The sequence below is a fragment of the Pteronotus mesoamericanus genome, unplaced genomic scaffold, assembly GCF_021234165.1.
Source record: "Pteronotus mesoamericanus isolate MK-2021 breed Mesoamerican mustached bat unplaced genomic scaffold, CSHL_Meso_final scaffold_21, whole genome shotgun sequence".
In the NCBI taxonomy this organism is placed as follows: Eukaryota; Metazoa; Chordata; class Mammalia; order Chiroptera; family Mormoopidae; genus Pteronotus; species Pteronotus mesoamericanus.
The window spans coordinates 4,293,442-4,318,561 of record NW_026555310.1 but is presented as its reverse complement, the minus strand read 5'-3'; the positions used below and the strand labels follow the sequence as shown (position 1 = coordinate 4,318,561).

At 38.0% G+C, this 25,120-nt stretch overlaps 1 protein-coding gene across 3 annotated transcripts in view; it reads left to right on the top strand.

Annotated features, from left to right (window-relative positions):
• The window catches only part of DIP2B (disco interacting protein 2 homolog B), a 215,057-nt gene that overhangs the window by 65,355 nt on the left and 124,582 nt on the right, over positions 1–25,120 (top strand). The gene's annotated exons all lie outside the window — the stretch shown is intronic.

The window sequence follows — 25,120 nt, the reverse complement described above, 5'->3', positions numbered from 1 at the left end:
AACTTTTGTCGACTGCGCACTGTTTAAGAAATACTGGGGATAACAAAATGACTACAACGTGTATCTTGTCCACAAACAGCTCACAGTCTAATGAGGAACTGGTTAATAATAAAAAGGAAATTAAAATTTGATTATATGCTGAGGTAAGTGATAGTAAAGGTATGGAAAAAAATGCCATGGCAACATAGGGGAAAGGATGGGATTACCAGGAAAAGCCTCACATAGAGAATTTTATTTTTTTTATATATATATACCTCTCACCTATGGCTATAGGTAAATGGGAGTCAAATTCTCTGTGACCCTTGGAACCTAGGCCTTTTAATTACCATACAGTTGAACACACATCTAGGACTGGAAGTTTATCTAAAAGATGCATCTCTTTCCATTTAACCTTTAGTTTAACTAGTCCTTTAGGAAAAGACATGTATGGATGCAGCTATATGATAGCATTACAGATGTTTGCTCTTTAGAGTTTTTTACAACACAGCTCCAGTTACATTGTTTGGCTTAGATTGCCCTTTCCTTTTCAACCCCAAATATTTCTCTTTTGTCCTCATTCAGTCTGTAGAAACAAAGCCAAAACTTTTAAAAAAATCACAAAGTTGGATCTACTGTTTTATCATCCTCATGTGTCGTCTTTTTCTCTGCAAAGCTAAGGTGTCTGTTGCACGCTGACATACAAATATTACCCCCAGTCTAAGACCGTAATTATCTCAAACTTTGCTGAGCACATGGCTCTTTTATTTAAAAAAAAATACACCTTCTAAAAATAAAAATTTAATCCTTTAAAAAATATACCTTTACAAAGGAGCTTCTTATTTCTCAATTTATATATTATGAAGTTAAGATATATTTCCTATAAAAATATTTTATACATATTTTTATATGCATAAGCAGAACTGAAAGCATTTGTTAAGGAGAGAGTTAGGGGTTGCTAAATCTTCTCTCTTCCATTCTCCAACTTTGCCATTTCTCAGATAATGAAAATCAGAGTTTTAATTTATCAACTCTGTAAATTGGAAAGTCTATACAATTAGCTTGCTTAAAATATTGGTTGTTAGTTCTACTTTGTGCTGCCGGAATTTAAAATAATAGAAAACGTTTTGGTGTCCTGGTGCTTTCTTCCATAAGTTAACATTTACATAGTGGCTGCTTTTCCTAGAGCATATTGATCCAGCCCCTCTGGTACTGTGATTTTTCATGGATGGTGTTAAATCAGATCTGAGCAGCACTAGGAGACAGCTGAGAGTTTGAGAATATGCCCAGTGTCAGCTTTTTGGCTAGGGTGTGCTGTTGAAACAAAGAATGCTCTTGGCACCCAAAAACTGTTTAAATGTGTACCATTCTACATGTGAGCTCTAATAAATAAAGACATATAGGGTGTTCCTTGCTTTCATTTGGTCAGAACTAAATGGTTGCGTATCTGTCCTTTTTGGCTTCTTTCTAAATCTGTCCCACATTATTAGCACATAATCCAGAAGAAGTAAATTACATCAAGTCTCCAAATACAGCACTTATCCAGAAGCCAGACTTGGTGTCACCAGCCACAACACTTAGTCCCATTAAACAGGGAACTACTGGAATGTTTACTACGTAACGCTTTGTGCTGGGTGCTTCAGGGTGTAAAGAGACAAGTAAGATCGAGCACCTGCAGGTAGCTTATGGATTTAGTATAGCACCCTCTTCTAGTTGGGCCACCTGCCATCCCCGTTATATGTCCATTTCTTCCTGTCTACTCTGGTCTGTAGTCACCTACAATTTGGTGTTGACCCAGACTCATTCAGTATCATTGTTACAACATAATCTGTATGACCTTATCTTTAATGTACAGCAGGTGTTACAAACAGTAGAGATGTAGAGATGTGCCTTGAGCTCTGGACAGTGTCTACTGTGATTGGTGAAAAAGCCCATTGTAGGACTAATCACTTGTCATACTATTTTAGAGGATTCTATTTTTCTAATGGAGCCCCGTGATTGTCATAGTTCAAAATGGCAGAACCCAGATGGGAGGCATTCTTTAAAAATAATCCAATTTTTAATTTCCTTTTTCTACACAATGTGTGTATATATATATATTTTTTACGTTTTAAGAATATGTTTATTGACGAGAGAGCGAGAGAGAGAGAAAAACATTGATGGGTTGCCTCCTCTACATGCTGAGGATTGAACCCATACCCTAGGTATGTGCCCTGACTGGTAATCGAACCCCCAGCCTTTTGGTGTATAGGATGATGCTCCAACTAAGTGCACCAGGCAGGGCCAGACTGTATTTTCCCTTCCTCAGACCAAAAGTGTAGTGTAGAATAAATAGGGTGGGCAGTATTTTTGCATGAAATTACTAAATTTGCTTACTCAATTTGTCTTCACAAGAATTGTAAAAGTGATCAGAGATAAATATTTATAAATTATATTTAAGTACTTGGAGGACATTTTGGAGATATGAATTGTGCTATGATTTCCTTGATTATGTTTGATGATATTAAGAGTTCTTGAAAGTTTTTCCCAAAATCTTGCAGTCTGAAATTAATGAATATTTGAAATTAATTTCAGATGTAATTATACCTCTCATGGTGATAGTCTCTTGCTTGCTTCATGTTATAAACAAATGTAAGGTACAACATTCACATAATCAAAATACCTAAGAAACTTCATCTAAAAGTAAGATGGGGAACTAATGTAACTTCTTCATAAGTTTTGAATTATTTTACTAGGATTACATCAGGTTAATTAGATTAGATTAATCTAAAGTTAGATTGTAATTTACTTAAGCCTGATATTAACATCTAGAAAGGAAGGGAAAACAAGAAATAGCGCCTTTCCACCCAGTCTAAAGGGTTAGCAGATAGGGGTCGTGTTAATGCCTTTATTATTGATAAATGCAAAGGTAAAGTAAGCACTTTAGTATTAGAGCCAAATAGTCTTGCTCACTGAATTCTACAGTTAAGCAGACCTATGCCCTGGTCCTAGTGGGATTGCCCTGGATTGGAGAGGGCATGTGTGATACACAGACCCTTCACCCAACCTGACTCCTGCTGGCAGTTCCCTAGTATAAAGAAGAAGGGCACGACTGGACTGTTCATTCTTCCCAAAATTTTCCATCAGATCTTTCCCTTCCCAAGATAGAATCATCTCAGTGACAAAGAAATGCCAGAGACGTTGTAGCTGGTGGACCTCCATTCATGGAAGAACAAATGTTCTCCTCTAGAGTTTGCCTCCTTCTCCCACATGAAGAGTGGGTTGGTGACAGGGTAGGAAACAATAGCATCACTTGGCCAAGAAGTAAACCTTTGTTTTGGGAAAGAGACCTTATAACAATTGGCCCCTTGGAAATCATAGCCGATGTTTGTTTACCTCACTCATGGGGATTGTCTGTCCTTAGGCATTCCTCATTGCCATTCCGGAACATCTGTGATGTGGCTCTTTTTCCTGGGCAATAAATGAAGGTCACTACTTGGTTTTCTACGGTCCTTTAGCATTTTAAAATATACCTGCCTCTCTGTCTCCTCTTTGTTAGTTTTCTTCACAGACTTCTTTCATGCTCCCCTGTCCTCCAACCTAGTATTTCCCATGTTTGTAGCCAACTTTCTTTTCACTTAACAGTCTCACCTTGGCTCTCAGCCACTCACAGAGTTTTAACTGTTTTGTATCCTGGTGATTTCCAAATCTCTGTCTGCTACCCAACCCTCTGTTCTGAGCTCTGTATTTATATACCCAACACTCCGTTTCACACTTCCACGGGGGCCATCTTAAACTCAACTCACCTTTTCCACTCCCCCTCTCAACAACATCTCAGAAACCCTTGTCTTTTATTCTGTGTTCACAGCCTTTGTGAGTGGTACCTTAGCCTATGCACTAGGTTAAGTCATAAACCTGGATATCACCTCAGGCCCCTCCCTTATTGCACATCTCCCAGATCGGAGGTCAGCAATCTGTAGCTACTCGGTCAAATTGACCAGAGACCTATGAGCCAAAAATGGGCTTTACATTTTTGAGTGGTGGTTTAAAACAAGCTCACAAATATATGATATATATATGAGGTCTGCCTGGAGAAAACCCAACCATTGTTAATATAGTGAGAATGGTTTGTGTGCTGTCGGTGTAATCTGACAGCCGAGGAGAGTGGACTGGGATGTGCATGCGTGAACAATGACGACTTCACCGTACTGGTCAGTGGGGGTGGTAGATGACACTGAGTGAGCATGTGTACTGTGTGGCTGTTGCATTCAAAATGACTGAGCAAGTGGAGCGATGAGTCTGCACCAAATTTTGTGTTGAGCTTGAACATTCTTCCATGGAAACTACTCAGATGATTCAGAAGGCTACAACTATAGGCAACTGATGATTGGAAGGAAGCTTCATCATGACAACACGCCCACTCATGCACCACGTCTTATGCAGAGTTTTTTGGTGAAATATCAAATCACCCAGGTGACACAGCCCCATAACAGCCCAGATTTGGTGCCCTGTGACTTCCGCCTTTTCCCAAAACTAAAATCACCTTTGAAAGGGAAGAGATTTCAGACTATTGATGAAATTCAGGAAAATACTATAGGGCAGCTAATGGTGATTGGGAGAACTGTGTAAGGTCCTGAGGTGCCTACTTTGAAGGGGACTGAGGCATCATTGTCCTGTGTACAACGTATCTTGTGTCTTGTATCTTAAGTAGATGTCTCCATTTTTCATGTTACATAGCTAGATACTTTCTGGACAGACTATTTTATTTATGTATATATTTTAGACACCCTATGTAGCCTGCAAAGGCAAAATATTTACTATCTGATCTTCTAGAGAAAAACTTGGCTACCCCTCTCTTGGTCAGGAAGTCCTGTCAGTTCTCCCTCCAAAGCATCATTTTCAACTCTTTCCTTCTCTCTCTCTCTCCCTGCTGCCCCCCTAGGTCTCACCTGCTCTGTTTTCCCTTGGACTAACACAGTGGTCTCCTAACTTCTTTCCTCCTCCACACAATTGTCAGAAATCTAATCATCTCCTTTCTTGTTTAAAATCCCGCTGTGTAGTGCCCTTTCCCCCCCATTTTTGCCTACAACAATCTCTTTACCCTTTAGGACTCTGCTCAGTTGGACTTGCCTTTTCTGTTAAGCCCGCCTGTCTCTGATAGAGCTCTGCCTCCATTCAACCTTGTATTTCTGTTGTTGCACACTCCAGGTTGCATTCTGAGCACTCCTTTGCCATCTAGTTATCCCTGCTACACTAGTCACACCTTGAAGGTAGTTTTCATGTCCTGGTCATTTTATATCTTCCTTACCTAGCATCTGGCATATTATAGGACTATAATAAATGAACACTTACAATGGGTGCTTTGAGGAATAGTTTCTATTCCTAAGATATCAAAAATAGTAGTACTCTAAAGATATCAATTATCACTTTGAGTTGATAGGTAGAATTTTATAGCTTCCTGATTTTTTTCATATAATTATGTTATATTCTGTTGATTTCTCTGTAAATTAAATATTAAAAAAGTTATTGAACAGAAAATTGTTATATTCTGTTGACTTCTGTTTCATAACTTTTTAAATATTGAATTTTTGAATTTTGAGATAATTGTCGACCTTACATGTAATTGTAACAAATAATACAGAGAGATCCTATTTACCTTTTACCCAGTTCCCCCAGTGGTAATATCGCAAAACTGTACTACAGTATCACAACCAGGATATTGACATTGTTATAGTCAAGATACTTTCCTTCACCACAAGGATCCCTCCCTCCTGTTTCCCTTTTATAGCTACACCCACTCTCCCTCACATATTAGCTCTCCCTGTCACCCAGAGCAATCACTAACCTCCATTTCTGTAATTTTGTCATTTCAAATAAAATAGAAACAGACTCACAGCTGCAGAGAACAGACTGATTGATGATTGGCAGAGGGGAGGGGAGTTGCGGGGGCTGGGTGAAAAAGGTGAAGGGATTAAGACGTACAAATTGGTGATTACAAAATAGTCATGGGGAAGTAAAGTACAGCATAGGGCATTTCATCAATAATATTTTAATTACTATGTATGGTGCCAGGTGGGTACTAGAAATTGGGAGGATCACTTTGTAAAGTGTATGATTGTCTAACCACTGTGCTGTACACCTGAAACTAGTACAGAATAATATTGAATGCAAACTATAATTGAAAAATAAAGTAAAAGAATGTGTGGGTGGAATCAGAGTACATAAACTTCTGGGTGTGGATTTTTCCCACTCAGCATAATTCTCTGGAGATTGATTCAGGTTGTTCTGTTGCAAATTTTTAATAACTTTTACAACCTGAAGCAACCCCCTAGTTTTATATCACTGCAGTTTCTTTAAAGGCTTTTAAAATTTTTACCTCTTCGCCTTGGTTGGTATGGCTCAGTAGATTGAACAAACCGAAAGGTCACTGGTTCAGTCCCCAATCAGGGCACATGCATGGGTTGTGGGCCAGGTCCCCAGGTGGGGGCGTGCGAGAGGCAACCGATTGTTGTATCTCCTGCACATTGATATTTCTCTCCCTTTCTTCCTCCCTTCCCCTCTCTCTAAAAGTAAATAAATAAAATCTTTAAACAAAGATTTTACCTCTTGTTCCTTAACTGCAACAGTGGCTTTTAAATTTTGTATTCTTAAATTATTGAGACTCAAATAGCTTTTGTTTATGTGGATTATACCTATCATTTATGATATTAGAAATTAAAATTGAACTATTTAAAAAATATTTAATCATTTAAAATGACAGTAATAAGTCTGTTTTGTGTTACCATAAGTAACAATTTATGAGAAATAAAAACTATTTTCCAAAGCAAAATTTAATGAGAAGAAAAGGACAGTTTTATGTTTTTGTGACTCTGAAGTCTAGATTCTCATATTTTCTTTTAAAAAATTATTATTGATTTTAGAGAGGAAGGAAGAGAGAGAGAGAGAGAGAGAAACATTGATTTTTTTAATTCCATTTATTTATGCATTCATTGGTTGCTTTTTGTATGTGTCCTTACTGAAGATCTAAGCTGCAACTCTGGTGTATCAAAACGATACTAACCCACTGAGCTACCTCTCCAGGGCTCATATCTGCTTTATAATGAATGTGTTAAGATAAATTGTTTTGATTGGAGTATATGAAGAAAATCTGGCCTCACAATTACTATGTAGTTGGAAAAGTCAGGAGTATTTTAATAGTTTTTTCAGATAACTGTGGATATTGTTCTTTGATACTACACCCAAACTCAAGTGGGTAGTTTATTAAAGCGTCATTACAATGTAGAATATAAAACCATATGGATTGATTTTTCATACTATATTACATTAAAACCCTCTTATCTGTCTTAATAGAATGGATCTGTTACCCATGTATGACTTTTTTTTTTAAACATCATGCTTTGGTCATTTGGAAAATACTGAATCAGTTATGCATATCTTTCAAATTATGACATTTTATTATACAATAACAAAAATTATATTTCTTATTATTACCTCCAATCTCATAAGAAAACAAATGGTAAATGTTGGGAAGCTGTCAAACTCAAGTTTTCCAAAATTTTGATTTTTTTTTTTTTTTTTTGCTTGAAATCACTCTCATTTCCTGAAATTGATCATTGTCATAAACATTGCCAGTGACAGGCTTACTTCGTTCATTTTGAAGAAAATATCCATCAGATACTCAAGTCTGAATAACCATACTCTGTCCATCATTCGTTCTTGCAAGTAGAAATGGTGTTAAATAAAAAGGCAGCACACTACTCAGTTACACAAGTGCTTTTTGTTGTGACACCACACAATGTTAAAAAGATAGTGGCTCGGGTCAAGACATAAGAAAACCAGTAACTTCCAATGTGAACGCATGTACTCAGTCACCGCCATCTTGATTCATGCTAAGGCTCCAGCAGTTTCACTCAGCATTGTATTTATACCATCCATGCAAATAATTTGAGTGTAAAGTTTAAGATCCATTGTTACAGATAAAAAACAAGAGGTAAACATTTTGAATAGCCTTTCAAAAAGAAAAAAAGGCAAATAGTGTCCTAACATCATTATTAAAATATTTTTTTTACTTTGTGGGTTTGTGTAAGTTCTGGGGAATCCTCAGAAACCCATGGACTAGATTTTGGAGAACTGCTGATTTACAAGAAAGGAATTTCTGACTTATTTCTTTTTCTTCTCTGATTTCTTGTCTTTGCCTTTACTTTTGCCGAATTAGACCGTGTAGGAGCGCTGACCTGGGGGGAATACCGTTACTGGTCAGATCTCCACTCCTGACTGTCAGCCTCAGCGCAGGCACTAGACAAATGCTGGGAATGACCTTGGGCACAAAGGAGAATACCGGTTCACAGCCTCACCTAGGCCTTGAGGGACAGAAGCAACAGGGAAGGGCCACAAACCTGTTAACCTTGTTGGCTTGCCTTGGGTGCCTTCAGAAATTGTCACATCACATGGGCCTGAATCCAAAGGGAGACATTAACTCTGAGTCATGTGCTTTGCTTCTGAAGGAATTGTTCAGGATCCAGGATGGGAGCGATTCTCAAGCTAAAACGGGCCCTCCTTGGGTCTTTCATGCCCACACACTCAAGCTCAAACCTTTTGAGTCATATCACAGTCTTTTCATTCCAATTATCTCCAGGAAAGGGCCTCCAGTTTCCTGGCTGTAAAAAACATTAGGAGTTAAGTTTTTCCCAATGAGTACTTTTGATGCTTCCTTCTTTAATTTAAGTCTGGTTCCTTTTATTTGTTTTTAGTGACTATGAAGAGCTAACATTTTTCCATATGCTATTGCTTTATATTTTGAAGACAACTTTATTTTCTGTATCTTCACTCCCGGTCTACTTTAGCCTCCCTTCTATTTTTAACCCAGTTACTTTAGTCTACATTTCTAATCTGGGGTGATTTTGCCCCCCAGGGGACATTTGGCACTGTGTTTAGATGTTTTTGTTTGTCACAACTTGGAGGGATTGCTACCTTCATCTAGTGGGTGGGAGTCCGAGATCTTGCCTTCATTTTAGCAAAATCACTCATTAGTTTTGTTACAACAAGATTTTCCTAGCCTTTATTTGAAATGATGGGAGCACCCTACAATGTCCAGGACAGCCTCTGTCAACAAAGAACTATCCAGCCGCAAATGTCAATAGTGCCAGTCTTTAGACACCCTGCTTTAGTCCTTCCTTGTAATTTGTTAGCTCTTCATTAGTGTTCTCTTTTTTTTCTTTTTCCTGAATTAATGGTTCAGTTTTACTTTATACATTATGAGAACTGTGATTTTGTTTCAGGACAATATTTTGATTATGATCAGAATAACTAAATGCTTTGGAGGCTGGTCACTCTTTAGAATTGTGATTTAGTTTGTTCTTAGGTTGTGCTACATCATTAGTTTCTAAATCTGAGTGAGCCCAACTACCTGATGACTTTTAAAAATACAGATTTCTGGGCCCCAGCTGAATCTTTAAAAAAAAAAAACAGCTCCTCTAGAAATTTCTAAAATTAGCCAGATTTGGGAATCACTGAAACAGATATGTATTCATAAGCTAAAAAATTGGTGGACTTTTACGACTGCTACTATGAAAAGAAAATGTTCTTTGCGGCTTTCAGAGATAATATACACCTTCCTGGGCAACCAGTTTTGTCAGTAAAACCAGTCAGGTAGCGCTCACATTGGCAAGGCAGAGCTAGAGCAGTGCTCTCCTATAGGATTTTGCCTCTTTCCAGCCATGTGGTGTCCAGTTCATCTTATTTGCCACAGGTTTGGTTTTTAGGAAGAATGGGGGTGAAAAGAGTTGTGGGGAAGGTATGGAGGAGAATTGGTAGTAGAATCAAAGAAATACTATTCACTTTGTTCCCAGGAGGGGAGTCACTCAGTGCTGATACCTCCTCCATAGCATCCATTTGCTACCCACACTCACCACAGCGGTAAGAGTCTTAAAAGCAGTCCGGCATAAATCAACCTGACCAAAGTAGGGGGGACGCTGGGAAGCAGAGAGTGCTCTGCCTACTCGATTACTGTTATCAAGGATGCTCTGGTCCCAGTCCTTACTTTACTTTTCAGTGGCTAACAGGGAAGTTGATGAAGGCAGGCTTGTTGCAGGGTTCCTAAGCTTGTGAAGATAAGAAATTTGTTGAGGAAGGAAAGAAAAGATCACTTTTATTTTACTTTTTTCCTTTTCTTTTCTGTTTTGAGGCCAGAATGTCACCTTTAATAGTGATGGACACAGAGCTTAGTGTGAACGCCAGGTGAGCCTGCAGCTGAACATCCTCCCTGTTCCCTGCCCCCGCCAGGCAGAGATGCCGCCTTGTCTCAGGTTGCATTGGACCTGGGCAGGCTTCCCACCGTATGGCACACGGCACAGTGGGGTAGGCCTGGTCCTGAAAAAAAGACACGAGAGAAGGGTAGTAACTTTTGAAATGAAGGGGATTTTATTTGGAAGGATAATAGCTTCTTTCCTGATTAGTTGTTAGGGAAACAAAGTAGAGTTTTGTGAAAGTGGAATATTAGTGTTTATTGGAAGCATAAAATATTAATACCATTTTGATATTCTGGATTTCTTCTATTATTTTTACATTTTTAAATGGAGATTTGCAAACATACCAGAGTAGGGAGACTAGCACAGAGAATCTCCATATACCCATCACCTAATATCAACAGTTAACCAACAAATACATGTTTATTAGTGTTCATCTATACTGCCACTCATTCTATACTGCCACTCATTCCACTTCCCTCCCCATTATTTAAAAAAAAAAATCTTATTCTGACTGTGATCTGTGCTGTGTAGACAGATGAAGCAGCCTACATGCAGAATACTGTTCTAAACATTGTTCAGAGGACAAGAACAGTGAAGTGAGACAGTGTCATGTGAAGACTTGGAGGAAGAGTGTTTTGGGCAGATGGAACAGAAAGTGAGTCCCAGAGGAGGAACAGGCTGGTGCCTTGGAAAACTAGTCAGCATGGGCCAAAGTGGAATAAGTGAAGCAAGGCGGAGGAGAGCCAGATGACTTGAGGCCATGAGAAAGGTTTCGGCTTTTTTTCCTAAGTGTAGGAGATAATGGAACAAGGTTTAGGCATGATCTGGCTTACATTTAAAAATCACCGCCCTGCCTGCTGTGTGGGAATCAGTGCAGAGGCCAGGAGAAGGCACAGAGAGACCGCCTGGAAGTTGGAGTATAATAATCCAGACCTGAGAGAAGGTGCCTTTGTAATTATCTTGAGTATTGTTTCTTTTCTAGAAATGGATGTAGAAATATAAGCTTTATGAAGCCAGGGATTTTATCTCTCTGTTCACTGCAGTTCCTGATACTAACACAGTGCTTAGCCTTCAGTAAGTATTAATCAATGAATGAATAACCTTTAGGTTCCCACGTAACTGTGGTGTTCTGTGATCCTGTGCATTCTAGATGTAGTCTGCTTGCTTTGTCTCTGTGGGCTTCAGTCCTTTCAGTGTGGGCTGTTCAGTGAGAGGGCCTGACTCGGGAAGTGCTCTCTAAAGACTGTGCCAGCCTCCCTGTGAGTGATTATGTACCTGTTTATGGTTTCACTGGAACAGTAAAAAGAAAACCGCAAAACAGTTGAGCATTCCGATAGGAACAAGATGTGCATTTAAAAAATTATTTCAGCTACAGTCCTGAGTAGAATGGCTTGGAGGAGGCGAGTGGGTGGATTACATGTTTAGAGGATGTGGAAGGACCAGAGCAAGTCTAGGCAGGAGCTTACGGTGGACTGGACTCAAGAGGTGAAAGAGGTGACCAAAGAGATAAGGGAGAATGAGAAGCGTTGGGTCTTTCCCAAGCTATCGCGCAGTGGAGGCTAGAACCCAGACTTTATAATCCAGCAGTATACTGCTTCTTGATACTTTATAAATGTCTTAAGAAGTCAGGTTCTTTAGAAAAGTTGTAAATGTATGAATATGTGTGATATCAGTGCATTTAATTAAAACAAATGACTACCTTATAAAAAAAATGTTGCTTGTATGCGTATCTTTGGGCAAATTCTCAAGAAAGAACTTCACTGGAAAACAGAAGAGAGAATGAAATGTTTCCCTTTTTGTATTGGATTTTGAATCATGGGCAAATGTATTATAAAACTAAGTAGTAATCATTAATTTCAATTTAAGCTGGTGTGCTCTTAGGTTTCTTTCTCTTCCAGATGCAACCACTTCAGTTTTACACCTTAGGCAGGTGTCTTTATTTACTCTGGAAATGTGTAGGAGTCAGTTGGTTTTTAGATAGAACTGTAGATTGACACAAAGTCAGGGACTTTGTCTCTTGTTTTACTGTTTCCCTTATCCCCTTGTTCATTTTTTTTCCAAGGTGTACAACATGATGGTTTAATGTATATATTCCCTTGTCCTCTTAGGTTCTGTGGATCCTGTGTTACTGAGTCTGCCAAGCCTGTATACAACCTTCTTGTTTCACCCTTCACTTGCTATATGGACTTTATTGAAACATTTACTTAATGACTAATTAATGCGGAGTTACCATTTTGCTACACGTTCTTTCGGACATCTGCCCTATTAGAGGTTATAGAGGTGTCTTTGACAGGGAGAGAATATTTTTCATGAGGCAGTTCGTCAGCTTCTGTCTAAAATAAAACTAACATCTTATTTTAACTAATAGAGGTGCATAGAATTGACTTATGCCAGACTGTGATAGCATAGCAGTTTGCCAATACTCTTTTACTCATTCAATCCTAGTCTGTTTTCAGTGACTCCTCTTTTTTTAGATCTTCTGTGGAAGCAAAAACCCTAAAAATAACCTTTTGTAATTCATCCACATATACTTTGCATGTCACCTGTGTTTCTGTTTTCTGCTGTTTCCACTGGTTCTTTCAGGTTTTCCTTTTCCTTATTGGATATTCAGGTGTTCCACCCACATTTATGTTTTGGGGTCTGTCTCAGAGAGTAAAAAGACAATCTGTGTTATGCTTTAAACTTTGTCCTAGTTGTGTTTGAAAACTAGGTATAGAAAATAAACTTTAAAAAAAATTGTCTCTTGAAGGTCTTTTGCTTTTATAAAAATGTAATCTATAGGTTTAGGATTTATTTGGTGGCTGTGGAATACCAGTGGATAAAAGCAAGGCTGGACTTAAATGTTCAGTTACCCTGCCCCCTCTATCCAAAGAAAAACAACCTTGAAATAATACATTGGTGAAACCGTTTTAGAAAATGTTTTCTCAGTATTTCTAATGTACTGTACTTACACAAGATTCACAGCTTCCCACTACTTTTAAAAAATGGATATACGGTAGTTATTTCCTTAATAGTACCCTCACTGAGATCAGGAGGACCTTTTTTTTAGGGTATGCTATTTGAATGAGATCTCTGTCTTTCTACTCAGTTGTGTACCTTTACTGGGAGAGAAGTAGGCCATCATAACAAGACCATGCTAACTAGAGGGAGTTCCATCTTAACCCAGCAGCTGGGTTCTGTGTACATAGCTCCTACTGTCCAACTGGATATTGTGCCTGTTTCTATAGACAGTTTTAAGTTTGAAGGGTAGGGGTGGGATCTGGTGAAGTGAACTATCAATCTCTCAATGCTCAGAACTTATATTCATCATCTTCAAAGTCATGTGGTTGAATGAAATGATTGGTAAATGTCTTATTTAAAATTGTGGTAATCCTGTCCAGATACGCCAAGATTGCAGGTTCCATCCCTGGTCAAGGCACATATGAGAATCAACCAGTGAATGCATAAATACTTGGAACAACAAAATAGATCTCTCTCTCTCTCTCCCCCCCCCCATCCTTCTCCCCCTTCCTCTCTATCTCTAAAAAAAAAGAGAAAAAGATTCTGATGATCGTTCTGGTTTCCTTAATTGCCCTAATGTGTTATTTGCTGTTTTCAATAAAATAAGGGAAACCTGCTTTCTCTTGGGTGATCAGGAACAGCCTTTCTGAAGAGGTGACATTTGAGCTGAGACCTAGAATGATGAGAGGGAGCCAATTTATGAGAAAGTCTAGGGAAAGTGTGTTTCAGGCACAGGAAGTGATTGGTGCAAGGATTCTAAAAGTTGGTGTATTTGAATATGAGGTTGGTGAATTAGAAGGAGGGGGAAGGAAATGGGGCCCATATATATGGGTAAACAGGGGCCAGATGTTCTAGGCTCCTGTAGGCCAGGGGAGGATTCTTCATTTACCTAAATTTTAACAATTGTGTCCTGAAAGACCATGGGGAAGAAATATTAGAAGAGGTTAACAGGAGAAGCTTGAATATCTTGAATATTACAGTGGAAATATATGCTAATCAGGAACTAATTATCTTCCCAAGACCCTCATGCTGCTTTCATTCTCTTCTCTGCCTTGCAGCTGATGAAAGCAAGCGGTGGAGAATATAGGCAGAATAACATTTACAACATTTCCTTTTCTCCTTAAAGATGCCATTTGTGGTCCTTGCTAGAGAAGTGATTGAGGGTTCATAGTTGGACCCCAGAAACAAATAATAAATCATTGGTTTGTTATAGCACCCGCTACTTGATGATTGTTATTCTGATCATCATTTACAGTGAAGACATTTTCTCAAAACAGGAATTTAATGTTAAATTATAAATTGATCAAGTTTCAATGTTCTAAAATTTTAGCCTCTTTATGGACCAAAACCCATAGGAAACTCCATTTACAAGTTAGGTGTACTGTCTTTTCAAAGAGTAGGCATTAAATAATTTGTCTTACTTCTCTGTGTACTTTGAAGGTCAAGAAGTGGGGGGCTAATTCTGGTGCCTAATTGCTGAACCTGATATTCTCAGTTTTTATCAATTTTTATATTTTTGTTTAAATTAAATTAATTTTTTTTTCTTTAGTAAAGAATTAGATTTTAACCTGAACTAAACTTGAGTGTTAACATTTCCACAGACTTTCTTCATTGTTTTCTACACTTGCTGGAATTAAAATCCATACACAAAGAGGAACTTACGTGTAACTGTGGACTTAATGTCCTAGTATAGGACTATAACTGATTTTAGTTTTCTAGAAATATTGAATAAAACATATTGACTTTATCTTAAACATAATGCAGCAGCTAATTAAAAATATGTCCCAACCTTACAAATGATTCCAGCTATTTTGCATAAGAGAAATAGCCCATCAGAGACTAGTGAATTACCTAAAGCCACAGATGGAGGTGATGTGTGGGCACTATTGGAAATCAGCAGTGCATTTAAAAAGTTTAGCCCAGTTCAATTGTAATGTATCTTAAAAGGTATTTATAGTTTGATACGGTGATAAAATGTTTTTCTTGTTTATCTTTGTCTTTATCAATTTAGATGCTTTTCTGTTTTTATTTTGCTTGTTTGTTAGATAAGATTATCTCGTTTATTTTAACAGTGTAAAATGACAAGTCTTAATGGGCTTGTCTTTTGGAATCCAGGATCTACCTTTAAGTTTTTAGCTGTAATTCTTTTGGTTTACTTTGACATTTTCTTCTTATTGAGAGGTAGGAGCTCAACTTTGAATAACATGATATGTTTAAAAAATTGTTTTCATAATACCAGTAAGTTAAATTGGCCATATAAATAATCATGGAGCTCAAGTTCAAGGTCTAAAAGGAATAACGCTTTAGCAGCCATTGGCTCTAATGAAAATAAAACACTGGCGACTCTGGTAATGAGTGTTAACAAGCTAGTGGTGCATATAGCTGGCAGGTTTCCTGTCCTGTTATGTACTGGTGAATATATATTTAGAATTGGAGAGTGAACTGGTATGGTTTTATTAACAGAAAACTTCAGATACACAGAGATTATACTTAATGTGGTCTTTGGGGCTAATACTACACCTGTGTTGTGCAAGTATGTTTTTTTTCACTTTGTGATAATTGAATTAACCAAAAGGATGTGTATTTACATTATAAAATAAACCATTTATTGATAGGAGAAAAATCTCCAGGTGCACTGAAGTGAGAATGTATGAGAAATAATTAAATATGTGGTCTCTGCTGCATGGCCTTCTGGGGATATATTGAAGGGCTCCTACCTTCTCCCTTTATTTTCAGCCTTCCCTCTTCTACCCTCAAAGAGTAGGATTTCTTTGTGCCTTTGTGACCTCATAACTCCAGTTTAGCTACTGGAACATAGTTTCCTGATGTGTTTTAGGTATTTACAGTATTCAGTAAAGCTGACTAGTTCGATATCATTTTGCCAATAGGTGCTACCATCTTACACAGTATTCTAGCCATGGCTTTAAGACTGGTTCACATAAGAATTCAGTCTCATTTATCCGTGCTTTATATAGCTTAGTATGTAAAAAGAGGCCTTTGGCACTAATAGAGTTGTTTTAGAAATATAAAATAAGAATCATAAGTAGAAATGAAAAAGTGAAAAATTGGCGGAGGGCCTTACAGACAAAGTTTTGACTGTGTGAGTTGGATTATGTCTGTTCTGCATGGTGGTAAAACAAGTTAACAAAGGCCATGTATACGGGTAGTTGAAGAACAATCATTACTATGCATAGCCAGTCTTGGGCTGTTGAACCTTAGAGCTTTGACATGTGTCCAAGACCAGGAAACTTTCAGAGTGTTGACCTGGTTTGGATGATCCTTAAAAAGACAGTTTTCAATTGGAAGGAAAAAAGACTAAGGATTCAGTAACTAAGGAGTTAGGCAACCCAAGTTTAGATAAATCTGATTTGCATGTTTTTAAAAATAGCTATCACTTGTCTCAGTTTTGTTTCTTTGAAACTTGGTTATTTTTACTTTTTATGAAAGAATAGGTAATACTTGCTTTAATGTAGTTAGATATTTGTATTAAATCAGTAGATATTTCCACTAACCTCTTAAAAAATCATCTAAGCTAGTTTTTTGTTATATTAGCAGTTTAAAATTCACACATTTCTCCAGTCTTTTGTGAATCCTTCCATTAATTTGCCCTTTAGGCAACACTAGAGTGTATACATGCAGAGAGAAGCTGTAAAGAGGGGCTCCACTATTCAGGCTCTTCTCCGGTTTGCTTTTTACTTACATCTTAAGAGAACTTTCCATAGCAGAATATATAAACTTACTTCATTCTTTTTAAAGGCTGTTAGCAAGTGCGTGTTGGAATGGGAAAACATTTGACAATATAACTTCTTAAACCAGTGTAAAATTATTTTAATTGAAGCAGAAATGTGAAAATCTGACATCTTGTTTTATTGAAATGTTTGGGTTCTTTGTCAGCATTATGTTATTTATATAAATGATTTTTCTGAATCTATCCTTTGTGTTCATAGAGTTTGCAGACAACAGCTACTTTGCTATTTTGATTATTCTAGAGAGGGAAAGATTAAAAGTGAGAATGTTATCATAATATAACAGTATTAGATAGTGCTGTGTCCTGTGTGGGGAGGAGTGTTATTAAAAAATGAGCCTCACTTCTTTGAGTCTCTGGGTGGTGTTGGGATGTGCGATGTCCGACAGACTGAGGGCGTTTAAGAAGGGGCGTCATGAGAACTTGCACTGGGAGTAGTGAGCGGTCTCTTGGACCTTTCCTATGCAGTCCTGGACTTTGTCACAGATGACACAGAGTGGCATGTGTGTAATGAATGATGACTCCTGTTTAGCCGAAACAATGGGCCACTTTAATAATATTTTAGAGCTTCTCTATTATAGTTATCTTTTCAATCTTTGTGAATATAAAGTATATGTTATATTACAGTGAATGCTCACATTTAAAGGAGAAGGTTCAAACTGAACAGTAAAGCTGTTTGGATGGTTTTACTCATTGGCTTGGTTGGTTTCAGCCCTTCAGAGTTTCCTTTATCACATTTGGCAAGTATATTTTTCTGCCTCCCACTGTGATGAAGTGAGCACTCTTGCAGAACGTGGTTACACTTCATTCCGTCAGGCTGGGTCCAAAGCAGCCAGCCATGTGACTTACTGATGTAAGATTCAGAAATAACTCCAGTAATATCTAAATATGAGTTTCATTTATTTATCTTTATCTAATAGCATCAAGTCATTGACACCTACCTATTTCTGCATTAATGAGTGAAGGACTTTTTTCTTTGATGGAAGGAAAAACTAGGAATCCTCAGGACTTATAAAAACTGGGTAATCCGCTTGATTAAGGTAATGATGATAGTGTCTTGGGAACAGTGGCTGTAACCTGCATCACAAAATGTAGTCTTCTTGAACATAATTTTGTTAACTACTCTTAATCCTGGACTTACACCCTTCAGGAGAACCTTAACACGGCTCTCCGTTAGCCTGCATCCTGTCGCTCCCAACGCTGGCCAGTGCTCGCTGCTGGGAGTCGGGCACTGGCCTGGGCGCTGGGGGTGTGCCAGGCAGGCAGGGATTGCCTGGTGGGGCTTATATTTCAGGGAAGTGAGAGGCAATAAACTATAAACATAACACAGACTTTTGGAACATATTATTTTACCTGACTTCTCAACTGCTCACGTTGCTAAAAAATATATCCTTGTACGATTCTAGATTATTCATGAATGCCACTGTTTTACATCTCTGGTCATCTGTAAATGGACAGTTTTACAAAGTAGTGTACTTTCCCTTTCTCAATTTGCCTAGCAAAAATAAAAAATACCTTTTCCCCCTTTTTTTATTCTTTCCCTCAGATGAGGCTTTCATGGTGGTAACATCTTTAGTGAACAGTTTTGAGATTTATTACTTTTCGTTTGTGCATTCTCTCACATACGCATGTACACGTATGTGTTATGTACATATCACTGTGAGGAAAAGAAGTTAGATGTTCATATCTCTGTGGTACACGTGAGGACACTAACAGAGGACTGGGGTGTGGCTAGTTAGGAATGGAACCATATTACCCACCATATCATTTTATTCCCAAACCAATGTTTTATACACTGTAGTATGCTGTCTACCTTGTATATTTTAAAAGTTTTTTTCTAAGCAAAGACAGTTCCTTTCGCTTAGAAGGATTTGCATTATGTATCCTTTTGTTAGATATATAATATTTCAAAATAATTTTTTAACTCTTCCGAGTTGTTGAACATTTAGATTTTTCAGTTTGTCACTATAAAACAACATTGAGTGGACACATTCTTGTCTCTTTTTTGGGTAGATTCCTAGAAGATGTCTTCAGTCAAAACATATAAACATTTTAAAGACTCTTGAACACTGCACAGTTGTTTCCCCTGAGGGAATGTTCTGATTTCATTATTTCTTCACATTAACCAGTTATCTATATAACAGAAAGCTTGACAGCATGTAATTATAGCCCTTTCCTAGGAAGATTGAAGTCACTGGTTGTTATTTATTAGTTTAACTGTTATCATCAACACCATTTCTATAAAAATTACCTGTTTTCTGTGATGGCAGTAGAAGATTTTGAGATTATGATCTTTTGTATTGTTTTGCTTTTTTCCTGATCATGTAATTTATGACAGCAGCTCTGTAAGGACATCCGTATTTACATTCACATTCAACTGCTACCATTTCCTGCAGCTCAACTGAACAGGAAAAGAAATTGAACTATTGGGAACCTTTGTTTTTAATCAGCAGACCATCTCAAATGACTGGGAGATGGTGTCAGTTCGCAGAACCAGACAGAGCTATTTTCATGATAGTAATTAACATTTACTCACTCAGGGTAAGAGACCAGTAAATTCAAGAGTCACATGTTTGAATGAAATAATTCTCTATCCCTTATTGTACATATGGCCAGGATAGTTATTTTAGAGATCTTTGGGTGTTTCAAATGATTTCTAAAACCCCTCTTTGGCCCCTACTACTAGAATCTGATAAGGACAAAATATTTACTTAGAATTTACTGTTTGAATTATTAGCAGTATTAATAATAGAAGTTGATTGCTATTTTCCACAGAAAAGCCTTTGTCATAGTATAAGTGTGGGTATAAATAACACTTCGTAAATGAGAAAACCCATCTCCTGTTACCAGTCCGAAACTCTCGTGCTTCCTCTGCAGGTGAACACCTGCTCCCTGCGAGCTCAGGCTGGGGCGGGCCTGGTAGAGGGGGCGGGCCTGGTAGAGGGGGCGGGCCTGGTAGAGGAGCCGTGATCCTGGGCTGGGCTCGGATGCCGGCCCCATGGGCTCACTTCTTTCCCCCACTGGATAGTTCAGGAGAATGTTCACCTGTATGCTTGGATAACCATTTTAATTGATTAGTTTTAAAATCAGTGGCTTACTTTGAAAAAGGTTTCTATAAAAATTAAGCATTCCTCTTAATTTTTTAACCCCCTCAAAAAGTTATTTTCCAAAGATAAGTGTTTCTGAGATGCCCGATATTTGCTTCTATTGTTAAAGCTTAAAACATGTGTAAATTTTGTAATTCACTGATTTGCATAGCTGTTTCCTCTTCCTGAAAGAGTCCTACCAGAAGTCTCTTCCCAAGATGTATGTATGGCTCACTTCTTCAGGTTTTGTTCAGCTCATTCTCAAAGGAGTTCTGCCTGATTGCCCTATTTAATACTAAAGCCTGCCTTCCCCATTTGAATTTCTTATACACTGCTCTCCTTTTTCTACATAATTTATCTACCTATTATGTTTATAGTTTATTGTCTGTCTCTTCGCTGAAATATACGCCCCACCAGGCAATCCCTGCCTGCCTGGTGCACCCCCAGCACCTAGGCCAGTGCCTGGCTCCCAGCAGCGATCGGCACTGGCTAAATGAAACAGGTGTGGAAAAGGCTGACCAGAGAGAGCCTTTTAATTTAAAGTATGTTTGTTTTTTACACTTTATATAAAATATTCTCTGTATTTGGTGTGTACATCTTAGCCAGTTCAGCGAACACTTCTCTTGCTTTTTGTAAGCTGTTTGCAATTTGGGGCGCTAACCATTGTACCACATTGCCTCGCAGTAGACTTTTTTGTTGACCTTCATGATGTTTCTTTGCATTCTCACTACATTTTGTTTCATATTTAACCTGTTATTTTTATTCTAGCACTTAAATCTTACCCTGCCTCATGCCCAACTTCTAAATAACTCATATCTGTTTGTATGTGGTCTTGATGCCAGGCACCATCTTTACCCCTGTGTTTTCTGCTCCGTTCTTATCTTGGTTTGCCACAGTTACTGCTCTTACTATGTGATTCAGCATTCTTATTCTGTGACCAGAGAGCAAAAACTCTCCCATTCTTATTATTAGCCACTCAGGGCTGGATCACAAAGCAGATCTTGGGGTTCTGGAAGTCCTTGTTGTCAGTCTTGAGCAGGTTCACATATTTCAGACTTCAAGCTTGTATATTAATTTACTGAAGTAGTTTCTACCTTTTCCCTCTTAGAAATCCATTAGTAGAAGGAAAGGAGGCAGAAATTTAGAAGGACTTAGCACACTCACAAATGGTATGGTAGTACCAAAGTGTATATAATTTAATGTATGTATCTTGGTAATATAATTGGTATCTAAGTTAAAATTCAATATTTGATTTAATATTTGCAGTAACTATTTTTCTCAAGCAAAGAAACAAATCATATTTATTTAAAGAGAAAACTAGGCAGCATCATGCTTTTTTATAACTTAGCAAAGAATTTTTTGCCTTTGATATGTCCAGGTCTGAAAAGAGGACTAGGCAGGTGTGGGGAAGCTGGGAAGAGAGAAATATCATAGTGCAAGAAATGGGCACTTAGTTATAACTGTCTCCACCTGACAACTGCCTAGTCTAATAAAAAACAAGTGAAGTAGTTGGGAATTGGGTATTTTATAAAAGGCTCAAGTTGTTCAGTTCCATTTTGGCTGGGAAGAAGATGGGAGAACTATGACTCGGCATACCGTTTTAGTGATGAGGTGGGTTATTGTCTGTCTTTCAGGTTTTTGAGCTGGCTGGTCACCTCAGGTGATTGAGCCTGGTCCGATTTTTCTCTTGTGGTAGGACACAGTGGAGGTCTTTTCTCAGGAACTGTACAAGGATAAATTTACAACGATGATAAAGCCATGGACTAGTTCCAGGCCTTGGCTCGCTGAATTAGTACACTGGAGAAATGTTGACCTTGGCGCTGATCAGAGCACCAAATTCCTTTCTCTGCATTGTTTTGCATCTCATGCAAACTCCTGCTGGATAGTACTCTCCCAGATAGTGATAGTACACTGAATACTCTGCTAATTACAGAATAAGCTTTTGAGAGAATTAACTGCAGACGGGGTAGGCAAAAATAATCTATAGTAGCAAAAGATTTACTCCATGAATCCTTTAAATTGCAAAGTCCCTAATGCTCCCAAATATGATTGTTTATGTACACTTTATAAAAACAAATGTATTAAATATAGCAGGGAAATCTCTTGGCAGCATGCAAACCCAGCCTCACCCCATTTCCTTATGAACCAACATTAACAAATGGCATATATGAGTATTACATACACAGTATATAACACAAGTAAAAGGCACAGTAGTTGGTTATTTTTCTGTGGCTGGCTTTTACAAATCTTATCTTTCATTAATTTATAACAGGATTGCATTGTTGACAGATGAAGTAGTCTGTATGATATCAGTTCTTTGGAATTTTTATAATGTGCTTTATGGTCTGGTAATGGTCAGTTTTCAAAAATGGTATATTGGTTTAAAAAGGGTATGTATATGTATGTGTGTGTGTGTGTGTGTGTGTGTGTGTGTACACACACACACACACACACACACACTAGCTCTGTCCAGAAAAGGTCCAGCCATGGTTAATATAATAACAGTTTGTACAACATTGATGTAACCTGGCAGCCAAGGGGAGTGGACAAGAATGCACATGCATGAAAAATGATGGCTTCACTGTATTAGTCAGTGGGGGCAGTAGACGCCAGTGAGTGAGCACGTGCACTGTGTGGCCATTTCATTCAAAATGACTGAGCGAGTAGAGTGATGAATCAGCATCCAATTTTGCGTTAAGCTTGAACATTCCCCCACTGAAACTATTCAGATGACTCAGAGGGCTACAGCTACGGGCAATTGGTGATTGGCATCTTCATCACAACAATGCACATGCTTGTGCATCTGTGCATCCGTCTTATGCAGAGTTTTTTTGTGAAACATGAAATCACCCAGGTAACTCAGCCTCCCTACAGCCCACATTTGGTGTCCTGCAACTTCTGGCTTTTCCCTGAACTAAAATCACCTTTGAAAGGGAAGAGATTTCAGACCATCAATGAGATTCAGGAAGATAGGACGGTGCAGCGGATGATGATTGGGAGAGCTGTGTGAGATTCCAAGGTGCCTCCTTTGAAGCGAACTGAGGCATCATTGTCCTGTGTACAACATTTCTTATATCTTGTATCTTCTTCAATAAATGTCTCTATTTTTCATATTACATGGCTGGATACCTTCTGGATAGACCATATAGTGTGTGTATATCCATATCAACTAGAGTTCCACAAGAGATTTAAGCTCTATAGAAAACTGAGTGGCTCTTCTCAGTTCTCCCAAGTATGATACATAGCTGGTATTGTTTTAGAGGCACAGAAGATATGGCATCCATTGTATGTAAAGAGGAGAAAGAAAGAAACATGATGAACTGCTGAAGATTCTTACAAATGACTAAAAAGTGTATATACACATAGCCATACCCACCATCAGTACAGTCTGTTTTCTGGATAACAGTATATTTTGAATAGCTGTGATTTGATTGATGAAATTTTAGAGGCAGTGAGGTTCTTTTTTAAACCTTTGTTGATGTATAATTCACATGTCATACAATTTACCCATTTTAAGTATGCAATTCAGTGTTTTTTATCAAGTTCACAGAGTTGTGCAGCCATCATTACAATCTAATTTTAGAACATTTTATGACCCCCCCAAAGAAACGCATCAAGCACTCATTCACTCCTCCCCCTGACCAAGCAACCACTAATCTATTTTATGTCCCTATGGGTTTGCCTACCCTGGACATTTCATATAGATGCAGTCATACAAAATGTTGTCTTTTGTATCTGGCTTCTTTTACTTAGCAGAATGTTTTCATGGTTCATCCATTTTGTGACACGTACCAGTTCATCATTCCTTTAATTGCTGGATAATATTTCATTGTTTGGATATACGACATTTTGTTTATCCAGTCATCAGTTGATGGGCATTTGGGTTGTTTGTGGTTATGAATAATACTTCTAAAAACTGCAAGTATAAATTTTTGTGAGAGTATATGTTTTCATCTAAGGAAGTATTTTTAGCTGATCTTCTACATAAATATCACCCAGTCCAAAAAGGCATGTTGCCCACATCAGAACTCATCTGTAATTTGTTCTGAGACTTACGTGGTTGGGCTTGGGACAGAGTGAGTCGAGAGGGGCACTAACCTTTGTTGAGTGTCCACCCTGGACCAAGCCCTCTGCTAAGAGCTCCGCATACGTCATCTCACTTCATCCTGCCAGCAGTCCTGGGGGTCAGGTACAGCTGTCCTCATTTTACAGATAAAAAAAACCAAGGACCCAGGAGCCTTAAATAACTTGTTCAAAGAGATATAGCTGGTAAGTGATGAGCCAGGCTTATAATCTAGATGTGTCTGGCTTCCAGAGCATCACACAGAAATGGAGGCGTCAGAAAATATTAAACATTAAAAAAATTTTTTTTAAATGATAATCTTTTTTTACCAAATCAGGTCTTTCCAGTGATTTTACCTTTCTTTCTTTCTTTCTTTCTTTTCTTTACTTGACAGTATTTCTTTTTCTACTGCTAAAAAGGCCGTTTCTCTATGCCTATATATTCAGTAGTAAAATCTTTCAGCTAAGTCGAGGGCCTTTTGTCCAAACACAGCCTTATACACTGCAGCCTGATTGAGCACTATCAGTGAAAGCAGAGCTGCTCCAGTTGAAGCTTGGAGAATTTCCTGGAATTACTAATGGCTCTGCTTTTAGTCTGAAAACAGAGGGGAAACATCATTCCTCAACAGTTGGCATAGTCCTTCAACAATTGGCAAATTAGTAATTGGAATTTGTAGTCACATGTCTGTTTTTAACTGATAGTTTATTTAAATAATATTTTGATGGGGAACTCTCAACATATAAAATTGTTGTTCTTTTAACTTCAAGAATAAAAATAAACACAAGTACAATGTAGACATGCTATTTTGATGGTGCTAAACCTTTCAGGGAAATAGCATCTATCAGAAGCATTAACACTAGCACAGTGTATTGATGAATCCAGTTCAAGGCTTTTAATATGTGTACTTAAGTAATTTTAGGTTAGTTTAAGTGTTGCTTTGCAATATTATGATTTTAAGTAAGTAAACCAGATTTACTTTGTAAGAGGTCAGGCTAGATGAAAGTCTCATTGACTTAAGACTGGG